Raw genomic sequence first — 10652 nt, forward strand, 5'->3', positions numbered from 1 at the left:
GTGTATAAGTGCGAGTATTAACTTATAATAAGCCTATTACTGTGAAAATTTTAAAATGCCACATCACATGTCCATTTGCCACATGTCTAGCAAAATGTTATAGCTAAGTAAGGGAGCCTAACGACAAAATTAATCTTTACCCCTAGCTGTTTTGAAAGGTTTCTGCTTGCATGTGAGGCATCAAAACAGAACAGCGTTTATAAATGCCTGTAATTTAAGATCTTCATGTTGACATAATCCAGATCCAAATATCCAAAGGAGGGCCCTTATCCAACATAATCGACCTAGAGATCCTGGTCAGGGCTGGGCCAAATAAAGTTCTCTTCTCTCCAGTTTGGAGAGAAGCTCTTTATTCCTGGGCCATTTAATAGCCACAGGCTTCCTGAGTCACATCACCTCCGCTCCCGGCATACCCAACCGTCTAACCAGGCTGGTTTTTCGCCCCACACAAAAACACATAAGCAGTCACTTTCTCTGTTGCTCAATCCCAGGGCGCCACGGAAGCCTCCCCATAGAACCTCCATTTTCCTTCTGCCCTGCCATCCTTTAATAAGTGGGCTCAAGTTTAGGTGCAGGTCAAAATTTTCAATGATTTCCAGTGAAATGAGAATACACACAAAAATAGATATGCATATGCATAAATTATGTGTATGTGTATCTCAGATAAGCTTGACAAATGACCTCTAAGCTGACATTTTTTTTACACTTTAAATTTTTGTTTTTAAATGTCCTTTCTTTTATAAAATAATGATGAGGCTGTGATTTTTTCTATTAATTTCCTAACTTGGCAAAATAAAAACTGACAGCCTTATATTGGTCACCAATATTTGGGGGAATTTTTACTTGTCTACAAAGACCAAGTTTGGGAACCACTACTCTCACCTTCACCTTCTTTACTGGATTATTAAAAATAATTTGCAAGAGTTGCTGCTGTGGCACAAGGGGATTGGTAGCATCTCTGCAGCTCCAGGACAGTTGATAGATCCCTGGCACAGTGGGTTAAAGGATCCAGCTTTGCCGCAGAGGCAGCATAGATCACAACTGATCCCTGGCCCTGGGAACTCCGTAAGCCACAGGGTAGCCAAAAGTAACAATAATATTAATAATAATAACTTGCAAGTTATTCTAAGTACACATACATTTTCCATGTTTCTCATGTATGCATGTCAGCAATCCAAAAGAAAGGAGGAAAAAATAATAAAAGGAAAACTGAGGCGAAAGAAAGTAAAAAAATAGGGTGGTGAAATAAATCCAAATGTATCAGTAATCACAATAAATATAACTGGAGAAAATGTGCCAGTTTTTTAAAGTACATTTTATTTTGTTTAGAAGAATGACATTAAAACATAAACATGGAGTTCCCTTGCATCAGGTTAAGGATCCAGCCTTGTCACTGCACTGGGTTGCTGCTGTAGTGCGAGTTGGAACCCTGGCCTAGGAACTTCCACATGCCACAAGCAGGGCCAACAAAGAAACAACAAAAAACAGAAAAGAGAAGAAAAGATATTTGGTATGTAGCTATATAATAACGAGCAAAATAAAGTTTATGAAATAATGTGTCACTAGAGATGAATATGGTCACCATATGTGATAAAAGATTAAACTTATGATGAACATATAATTCTGAACACAAGTATCTATTAAAATACAAAAACAGGAGTTCCTGTCGTGGCTCAGTGGTTAATGAAATCTGACTAGGAACCATGAGGCTGAAGGTTCGATCCCTGGCCTTGCTCAGCGGATTAAGGATCCGGCGTTGCCGTGAGCTGTGGTGTAGATCGCAGACACAGCTCGGATCCCGAGTTGCTGTGGCTCTGGTGTAGGCCAGCAGCTACAGCTCCAATTGGACCCCTAGCCTGGGAACCTCCATATGCCGCGGAAGCGGCGCAAGAAATGGCAAAAAGACAAACAAAACAAAACAAAAAAAAATAGGTCTCTGCACACCTGGCATATTTACCTCAAAACAGACAGTTAAAATATATCTTGATAACATCTTTATTTTTATATTATGTTAAAACCCAGTTAATCCAAGAAATAAAAATAATGATAATGCTTTATATTTATGTGACACTTCAGAAATCCAGCCCCATAGCACTGATGGTCAACTCTAAGAAACTCAACTCTATGTAGTCAGTTCCAAGGAGGCCATTCAGTGGCTCCCAACCTGCAGGTCTAATTTAAGCCAGCCTACTGCATGTCCTGGATAAGGGTCCCTGGCCCTGTATGTCTCCCAGGACAGGCCTACCTGAACCATGGTCCAATTAACAAGTTTCAATATGCACTGCCCCCCAAGACAGTGGCTACCCACCACTACTCTGTACCACTCTGTAGTCACTCTTGCTTGTGGGAACTGCAACCTCCACCCAATCATGGCAACAAGAGAGTTAGGAAATAACCAAGAGAGGAGACAGGCAGCAGCAGATCACCATAAAGTCATCAGCCAAGTGTCGTAGCCTTTGCTGGCACTAGCACTAGAGCATAAGAAAAACTGAGGGCTAAAAAAAGATGACTGAGGTGCAGTTGTACTCTTTTCTCATCCATGTTGTATTTCACCTTCATTTCCTGGGACAAGTTTTTGTTGTTGTTGTTGTTGCTGTTGTTGTTTTTAAACCCCAAATATCCTCCCACCATGGGCATGGCTTTAGTAATAAAAGAAATAATTAACACTTGTGCATTGCCAGGCACCGTTTTAAACATTTAACTTATTTGGGAATTACAGTTATCATCATTATGTATTTTACAGATGAGGACATTGAGCAGAGAACCAAGATTCAAATACAGAAAGCACAACAGAACCTGTGTGCTTAACCACCAGATTATGTTGCCTCATGCAGCCTGAATAGTTGAAGTCAACCTAATTACACACGCCATTCCAATAGATGATTTTCATATAATAAATATAACAGATATATAAAGCCCTCAGACAATATTTCAAAGGCTAGGGGAAAATGTTAATACCGTTTGCTGTCAGTTCCATAGAAGATGAAAAGGGATTCAGTATCATTAACACCATCCTTTCCTAATTTTAGGAAAAGTTTCTCTACTTACTGAGCCCAGTCACCCAATGACTATCAGTTTATTGGAAAGGAATTGGAGAAATCTGATGCATTTCTCCCACATTAAACCAGGACTCAGGTAGGTAAATTATTTAGCTAGTGACAGTTGTATCAAACAAAACCAACAGTTTATTTTTGTTTTGTTGCCATTTTTTGGGCTGCTCCTGTGGCATATGGAGGTTCCTGGACTGTGGGTCCAATCAGAGCTGCAGCCGCAGGGCTACACCAGAGCCACAGCAATGCCAGATCCGAGCAGCAACTGCGACCTACACACCACAGCTCTTGGCAACGCCAGATCCTTAATCCACTGAGCAAGGCCAGGGATAGAACTCGCAACCTCATGGTTCCTAATCGGACTCGTTAACCACTGAGCCACGACGGGAACTCCAAAACCAACAATTATTAAAAATCAACTAATTTGGAAACAACTAGAAATATGTGACACAGTATTAGCACTATAATGTGCAAGACCTGGAAATCAGTTTTATAAGATACATAAACATGCTTATCTACATATATAATTAACAAATAATTGAGAATATTTGAAATATATATATTCTTGTAGGTGTTTTAAATCTTCAGAATACCATTCCTTGCTATGTGTTTCAACATAAATGAATCCCATAAAAATAATATTTTGTGGAAAAATGGTAGTTGTAAAAGTATACCAGGTATATGAACTTTAAAAGTATGAAAATCTAAATAATATATTATTTAATAACTCATGTACCTGTAGTGAAACTTTTAAAAGCTAAAGGAATAATAAATATAAAATCCAAAATAATACTTCTTATTGGGAAGGAGAGGGATGCATCAAAGAAAGGAACATAGGGGTTTTCTTCTGTTTCATCCTTAAACAGGGTATTGAAATACAGGGATGCTCACTTTATTATTTTCACATTTCACATTTATGATGTGCTTATTTGTGTAAATTGCTTTCTTAAAATTTAATCTTTATTAATGCTTAAGATTTGGGAGGAAAATAATAGCATTTAAGTGGACAATGAGAGAGATGCAAAAAGAATCCATGCTCATATTTATGGACCCACACCAGGTCCAGATGGATTACTTAGATTACTTCTCATTCATAGATGAACACGCAGAGTTCTTAACTGCAAACAAGTTAATCTATTCTAGCTTATTTAAATACAAATGATGAAGGGCACAGATCATTAATAAGACACTGGGAAAACTGGAAAAAGCAAAAATCAGGCACTACTTTGAAGGACTCTAGGGCTGCAAAGCGTCTTAAAAGCTGTACTTTTGCTCCTCCGCTTTACAGATGCAGAGACAGAGAAGTAAAATGACTTGCACAAAAGCAAACGGTTCTTTAGTGTTAAGAAACAAGCAAGCAAACAAAAAATAGGTCTTCTGATTGTCAGACCAGGAGCTCATTTCTCTGTATCTGGTTTAGACATAACACCTTTGTTTATTCCCCATCACCCGCTGTAGAGGAGGTTGTTTCACGAGTTTGCACACCTTCGTGTAGTGTGGCAGTGGCAAGAGTGTCGGCTTGAGAATTTAAGCAGGCTCCTGCTGAATAGCAATATACGCGGGCGGAGGAAAGAAGGAGCCGCTAATGAATCATCGATGTGGGAGATAACAAGAAGGAAAGGAATCTGGAGTACAGACAGAGCCTAAATCCTTGAGATGCTCTTCCAGTCGGCAGCGGGAATTACGGGAATGAGAGAAGATAAACTCAGTGGCAGCTAATTCAACACAGCAAATCAAGCAGAAACTTGCTTGCAAGAATTAAAGATCCAACGCAATTAACGCAGAACCAGGGTCAAAATTAGCGCACCTGCTAGCACTATTACCCACCGTACAAGAAAATCATAAGCGAGAGAAATACTCTGGGGAGAAGCTAAAGTTGTTTAAGATTAGTTTTTGTTTCAGCCTTAAGAGAGAGCAGTGAACATAGTCAAAATGCAGCCTTAAGAGAGAGCCATGAACACAGCCAAAATGCAGCCTTAAGAGAGAGAGATGAACATAGCCAAAATGGAGCCTTCACAGAAAGCCTTCATGGCCAAAATGGTGTATAACCTCCCCGTCGGGGAATCGAACCCCGGTCTCCCGCGTGACAGGCGGGGATACTCACCACTATACTAACGAGGAAAGCAACAATGAGTAAGTCAAAATCAGAGCTTAGGAAAGCACTTCTAAGCCGCCATACTTTTTTTTTGAAAGCTTGTTCGTTGTTGGCCAACTTGTATATTTACTGCATCTAAACTGACACATTGCAATCGAAACATAGTAGAAAACCTATGCGTAATTTAAATTTTCCAACAGCACATTAAAAAGTAACAATAAACAGTGAATCATTTTAATAATATATCTGATTTAACTCAATATTCAAAAACGTTATTTCAACATGTAACAACACACAAATATTAATTTTTTTTGTATTTAATCTTCAATCCAGTATTTTACACTTATAGACAACACACTTCATTGGAAAAAATTAGTATTGAGAGTTCATGAAATTAACAATTGAAAAAGTAGGTTCATATAGTATGTGTTTAAATTTTTCGTTGATTTATTTTCAATTCGTTAATTAACTTCAATTTATTAATGTATTAATTTCAATTAAATAGGCTTAAAAACGCAGTTCCTCAGACGGTATTAAGTTCCCAATAGCTTATAGCTACCGTATGAATCTTGCAGGTATAAAACCATAGCCCACTTTCGAGGCTGACAAAACAGAATCCAGAATATCCCAAAGATTTCCACGAGTTGAAAGTTTAAAAAGTTAAGGCAGGAGGAAAGGTAAGAGAGGAAAGAATACCTTTAGAACCTAACCCCTCCGAAATGTGGCTGAGCAGAGAAAGAAGCCCGGGGGGGGTATGAAGGAGGCGGTGGAAGTAGGTGAGGTGCTGCTGCAGTTCTAGTTTCAGTTTCTATTTTCACTCAAGCTTTAAAGTTGTTTTGCACACGATATTAATTTCTCGCTGTCTGCAGAACTTGCTTCAGCGGAGGGCGACAAAAACGTAGGCTCTGCGTTGGCCGGGAATCGAACCCGGGTCAACTGCTTGGAAGGCAGCTATGCTCACCACTATACCACCAACGCTGTCGCTTAATAGGCTTTGAATTCTCTGTATAAAATTATCAGAGGCCACGCATGTACCGATATTTTTTAGTACCATTCTGCATCTAACAGCCCAAGCTATACGGAGCATTTTCTCGATGAGAATAAAACCCTTCCTGACTACTCCTCTTAATCGTCTTAGCCAACGAACGACACGAGGCCAGGGACGCAGAGACCACCGGGAGCCAGAGCTGGAACAGCGCGGAGCCCGGCGGGAAATCCAACGCCTAACTCGACCCGGGCATTTATTTACCCTTCTGAAGACTTCTGCTTTCCGCGGTCCCAGCAAAGCTGCTGGACGCGCTCAGCACTGGATCCACCGGATACTGGATTCGGTAATGGTGATTTGGGGCTAAATATCCGAGGGAGATCGGACGGCAAGGGGCTCCGCCCCGGTGTGGCGCCCCCGAGAGAAAGAGCGAGAGGAGTGCTCGAAGGGGCGTAGAAGAAAAGGATCTTTACAGTTTAGGGTAGTGAAGAGGTAAGAAGTAGGACTTGGAGACAGTTTTACTTTTCTTGTTTTGCGAAGAAGTCCAAGGAAAGTTCTAGTTTTATTTAAAACGATGAATAAACAGTACAGCCAAAACGATGTCGCACTACAGCACCGTATGATAATCTTAAAGGTAAAAAAGAAAAAGCGTTTTCCGTCACTGTCAGGATGGCCGAGCGGTCTAAGGCGCTGCGTTCAGGTCGCAGTCTCCCCTGGAGGCGTGGGTTCGAATCCCACTTCTGACAAGCTCTTTTTTTCCCCCAACCATGAGTAGGATTGCATTTGTGGAGAAAAGAATATTAATCAACACCTTTCTGTGTGGTATATCCACATATGGAGATTTTGCTTCGCTTTGCATATGAAACAATATATTTAGATTTATCCCTAACAACAAAATTTTCTTCTTCCTTTAGACTCCAGTTTCTCTGTTTCTATCTATTCCGTTATTTGAAAATATATTGAGCCCATTAGGGTAGGTAGATACAAAAGACTCCTCTGGACAAGGTGAAACCCTCCACCCAGATCCCTTAATTTGTTCACGTTCTAGAGTCACATTTTGGCGAGACTCGGATTCCCCACCATCTTGCCGGACCCGGTCCCACCACCAATTCTAATTCAATAGGTTTGCTGTGTCACCAAAAACCAGAAAAAGAAATCAATACGGCATATGAATGGAAACTAGTAGAAAGGAAAGATAAATTCATGGGGTTGTTTCAAGAACTTTTTCCTAAAAACCGCAAAGAAACCGCTTTCTGATTTGGGAGCAGCTGGGTATAGAAAAACCTTGTCCTTTCCTGACGATCTGAATTGTGAGCGGTCCATAGGGATGAGGATGGAAGAATCTGGTTAATGAAAGCTTGCCAAACTTCATTCTTTGTTATTTACTAGACTATGACCTTGGGAAATGTATTTGACTTTTCTTAGTTTGCTTGTAATAAAAATGGAGATAGAATTGTTGTGAAGATTAAACTAGACAGCCTAGGAGCTTGTTAAAAATACAGATCTCAGGCTACACCTCAAACCTACTGAATCCACATTTTATAAGATTCCCAGATAATTCATACACACATTAAAGTTTGAGTTGCACTGGCCTATCTAATTTAGATGTCTTCCCATAGGTCTGTCTTTAACTTGGAATCTCCTTTCTTTTGCCACATTTTGTTCTATATCATTTGAGCACTAACAATACACCAGGCACTGTTGGAAGGGAGGATAAAAAGTTAAGGTAAATACTGAGTCTAAACTAAAAAATAATGATAGTGCATCCATAAGAAAGAAATGTAAAAAAAAAAAAATAACAACGCTGAACCTTAATCATATGATCAAGGTTAACATTATGAGCAATTAGTCACATTGATATCACATACCTCCTGATATAATGCAATAAGATGGGCACTTCACTCTGTGGTATTCTTTCCCAAACTACACTTCAATCACTAAAAAAAAAAGCCACAATGAAGGACAATCTAGCAAATACCTGACGAGTATTCCTCAAAATGTCAAGGTCTTAAAAAAAAATCATAAGATTAAGAAGCTGTCACAGATTGTAGGGAACACATGATAATTAAATGCAACATTTTATCCTGGATTGGCTTCTGAAACAGCAAAATAACATTAGTGAGAAGATATGAAATCTGAACAAAGTCTACAATTTTGTTAATTGTATTGTACCAATATCAATTTCCCAGGTTTAATAAATGTACCATGTTTATGTAAGACGTTAACATTAGGGGAAGCTGGATGTAGGATATATGGTGACTTTCTATAGTATCTCTACAATTCTTCTGTCAGTCTAAAATTATTGCAAAATAAATAGGCATTTTAAAAAAACTTGTAAGTACTTGCCTATTAGGAGTAGGAACTGGGAGTTGGACAAAAAACTGCTGTTTTTTCACTAGAAGTGCTGAAGCAAAATTTGATTTTTGAATAACGGGCATGTATTTTGATTTAATTTGCTCTAATATTTTGAGAAATAAATATTTAATTTGTTTTATTTATTTTTGGCAGCACTCCCAGCATGCAGAATTTCCAGGGCCAGGAATCGAACTTGCGGCACAGCAGTGAAAATAAAGGTTAACTGCCAGGTCACCAGGGACCTCCTGTTCTAATGTTTTTATTATAAACACACAAAGCTGTGACTACAAAAATCAAACTAAGACTATATACAATATAATGATATTTAGATGCCTATTAACAAGAAATAGTCTCCAAAGAATCTAAACCATCAACAGCAGTCATTTAAAAGTAGATGAAGTGGATTGTTTGTCTAAATTATCTGTAGAAAAACAGATACAACTAAACACAATGAAATTCTCCCTCTTATAATCTGTGTGTATTTTGAGGTAGGGAAGGAGAGAGGGAGGCTGTTGAAATGCTAGGAAACTATCTAAACCCTATAAGTACCATCATTCCAACTGAGAAGTTACAAATAAGTTGGGATGGTCAATGTTGGAAGTAAGAAGGAAATTCAGGAAAGGAAAAGTGTAATATAGAATGTGTATATGACATCACCTCTTTTTCCAGGTTCCTTCAATGTGAAGTCAGATTGTACAGGTTTTAGGCCAGGTGCGTGAAAAAGCAGTTAAAAATGTGAAATGACAACCAGGGTACAAATAGGTAGTTACTACAACCTCCTCTTCACCTGTAAGAGATCACCCTTAGCAAAATATAATGTAGAATAATGTATTTATTAAATTTTGTATATTTTAATACATTATTATATTTATAATGTCAATATAATATAGCACTCTAGCCAAGACCGCTTTCAATTCTGAGATAAAAATAAATCTCCCTTCCCACACAGGAGAGATGTAGAATGGGTTGTGTTGACTGGGAACTAACTTACACAAATTTATCCTTGCTCTTCATTTAATTGGCAGTAAGGTTGAGCCCAAAGATACTTCCCAGTTTCAACCACTTGCTACAAAAAAATACATTTTCACCTAATGAATAATGTAAATATACAATAAAATATATTTTTCCACTCAGGGCTCATTATCCAACTGTGTTCTAAAGGAATGATATGTCCAATTTCACAATATCTGGGGGGAGGTCTGGTAATAAGTGGCGTTATGGCCTGTTTGTAAGGTGGCAATGCACAGGCTCTAGAATTAGGCCCGATAGGGTTCTTAATCCCAAATCTCCCCACCACCACCCTTTCCCAATTTAATACTTATGGATCTTGAGTAAATTGTTTAACCTTTTTTAGCCTCAGAATCCTCACCTTCAAAAAGAGATTATACACTGTGATGTTGCTGTGAGGATTAAATTAGATGGTATATGTCAAGTCTTGGTACACAGCTGACAATTAATAATAATTAGTTATAGCTAATATTTGTTGCTCAAATACTATATGCCTATCATTCTTCTTCACTTCTCACATATTTAGTTAGTTGTACCCTCTTAATAATTCCGAGATACTATTCCATCATCACCCCCATTATACAAAAGGGGAAACTGAAACTCAGAGTTTAACTAGTGTGATAGATAAAGCTGCAGTGCTGAAAACACAAGCCATCTGGTTCCAATATAGCCATTTTCCTACACAGTTGCCAGCAGCAGCAGCAGCAGCAGCAGCATCCTCATCCTAAGGCTCATCAGCAGAAACCAGATGGGACCATGCCATTTCTCTCAAATAGATAAGATCAATAATAACTTTAATTATACCACCAGACCTAATCTCTTAGTCTTACACATACTTGGGATCGATTATCTAAAAGAACAACGAGTAAAGTCTCATTATTAGAGACAGATAATTAGCATATAAACTCTTTGTCAGTCTATTAGGATGCATAGACTGACACACTAAACTAGGCTCCCAATACAGAATTTTTATTTTAGGGTTTTGCTAGGACTTAAGTTTCTTACCATTCTCTGTTTTCCAACTCCACCTCCCTCCCTCTTTCAACATAATGTCACAATTCTCTCTTATCTGATCTCACAATTCAATACTGTCTCAATGTGCCAGCCTCAAACTCTTCCTCTTACCTTGTTTTCCCCTATAGAAATCACACACAGTCTT

At 38.6% G+C, this 10652-nt stretch overlaps 3 non-coding genes across 3 annotated transcripts; 1 reads left to right on the plus strand and 2 right to left on the minus strand.

The window, feature by feature from the left end:
• Positions 1 to 5099: 5099 nt before the first annotated feature.
• On the minus strand, positions 5100 to 5171 carry TRNAD-GUC (transfer RNA aspartic acid (anticodon GUC)). The gene has a single exon. It is a non-coding gene; the product is annotated as a tRNA-Asp (tRNA).
• An 880-nt stretch (positions 5172 to 6051) lies between these two features.
• On the minus strand, positions 6052 to 6123 carry TRNAG-UCC (transfer RNA glycine (anticodon UCC)). The gene has a single exon. It is a non-coding gene; the product is annotated as a tRNA-Gly (tRNA).
• A 670-nt stretch (positions 6124 to 6793) lies between these two features.
• TRNAL-CAG (transfer RNA leucine (anticodon CAG)) lies at positions 6794 to 6876 on the plus strand. Its single transcript has one exon. It is a non-coding gene; the product is annotated as a tRNA-Leu (tRNA).
• The last annotated feature ends 3776 nt before the right edge of the window (positions 6877 to 10652 follow it).

Source organism: Sus scrofa, chromosome 4, assembly GCF_054392235.1.
Source record: "Sus scrofa isolate SSC_HxYL_T2T_F1_AM1 chromosome 4, Sscrofa_HxYL_maternal_Yorkshire_Landrace_v2.0, whole genome shotgun sequence".
Lineage (NCBI taxonomy): Eukaryota > Metazoa > Chordata > Mammalia > Artiodactyla > Suidae > Sus > Sus scrofa.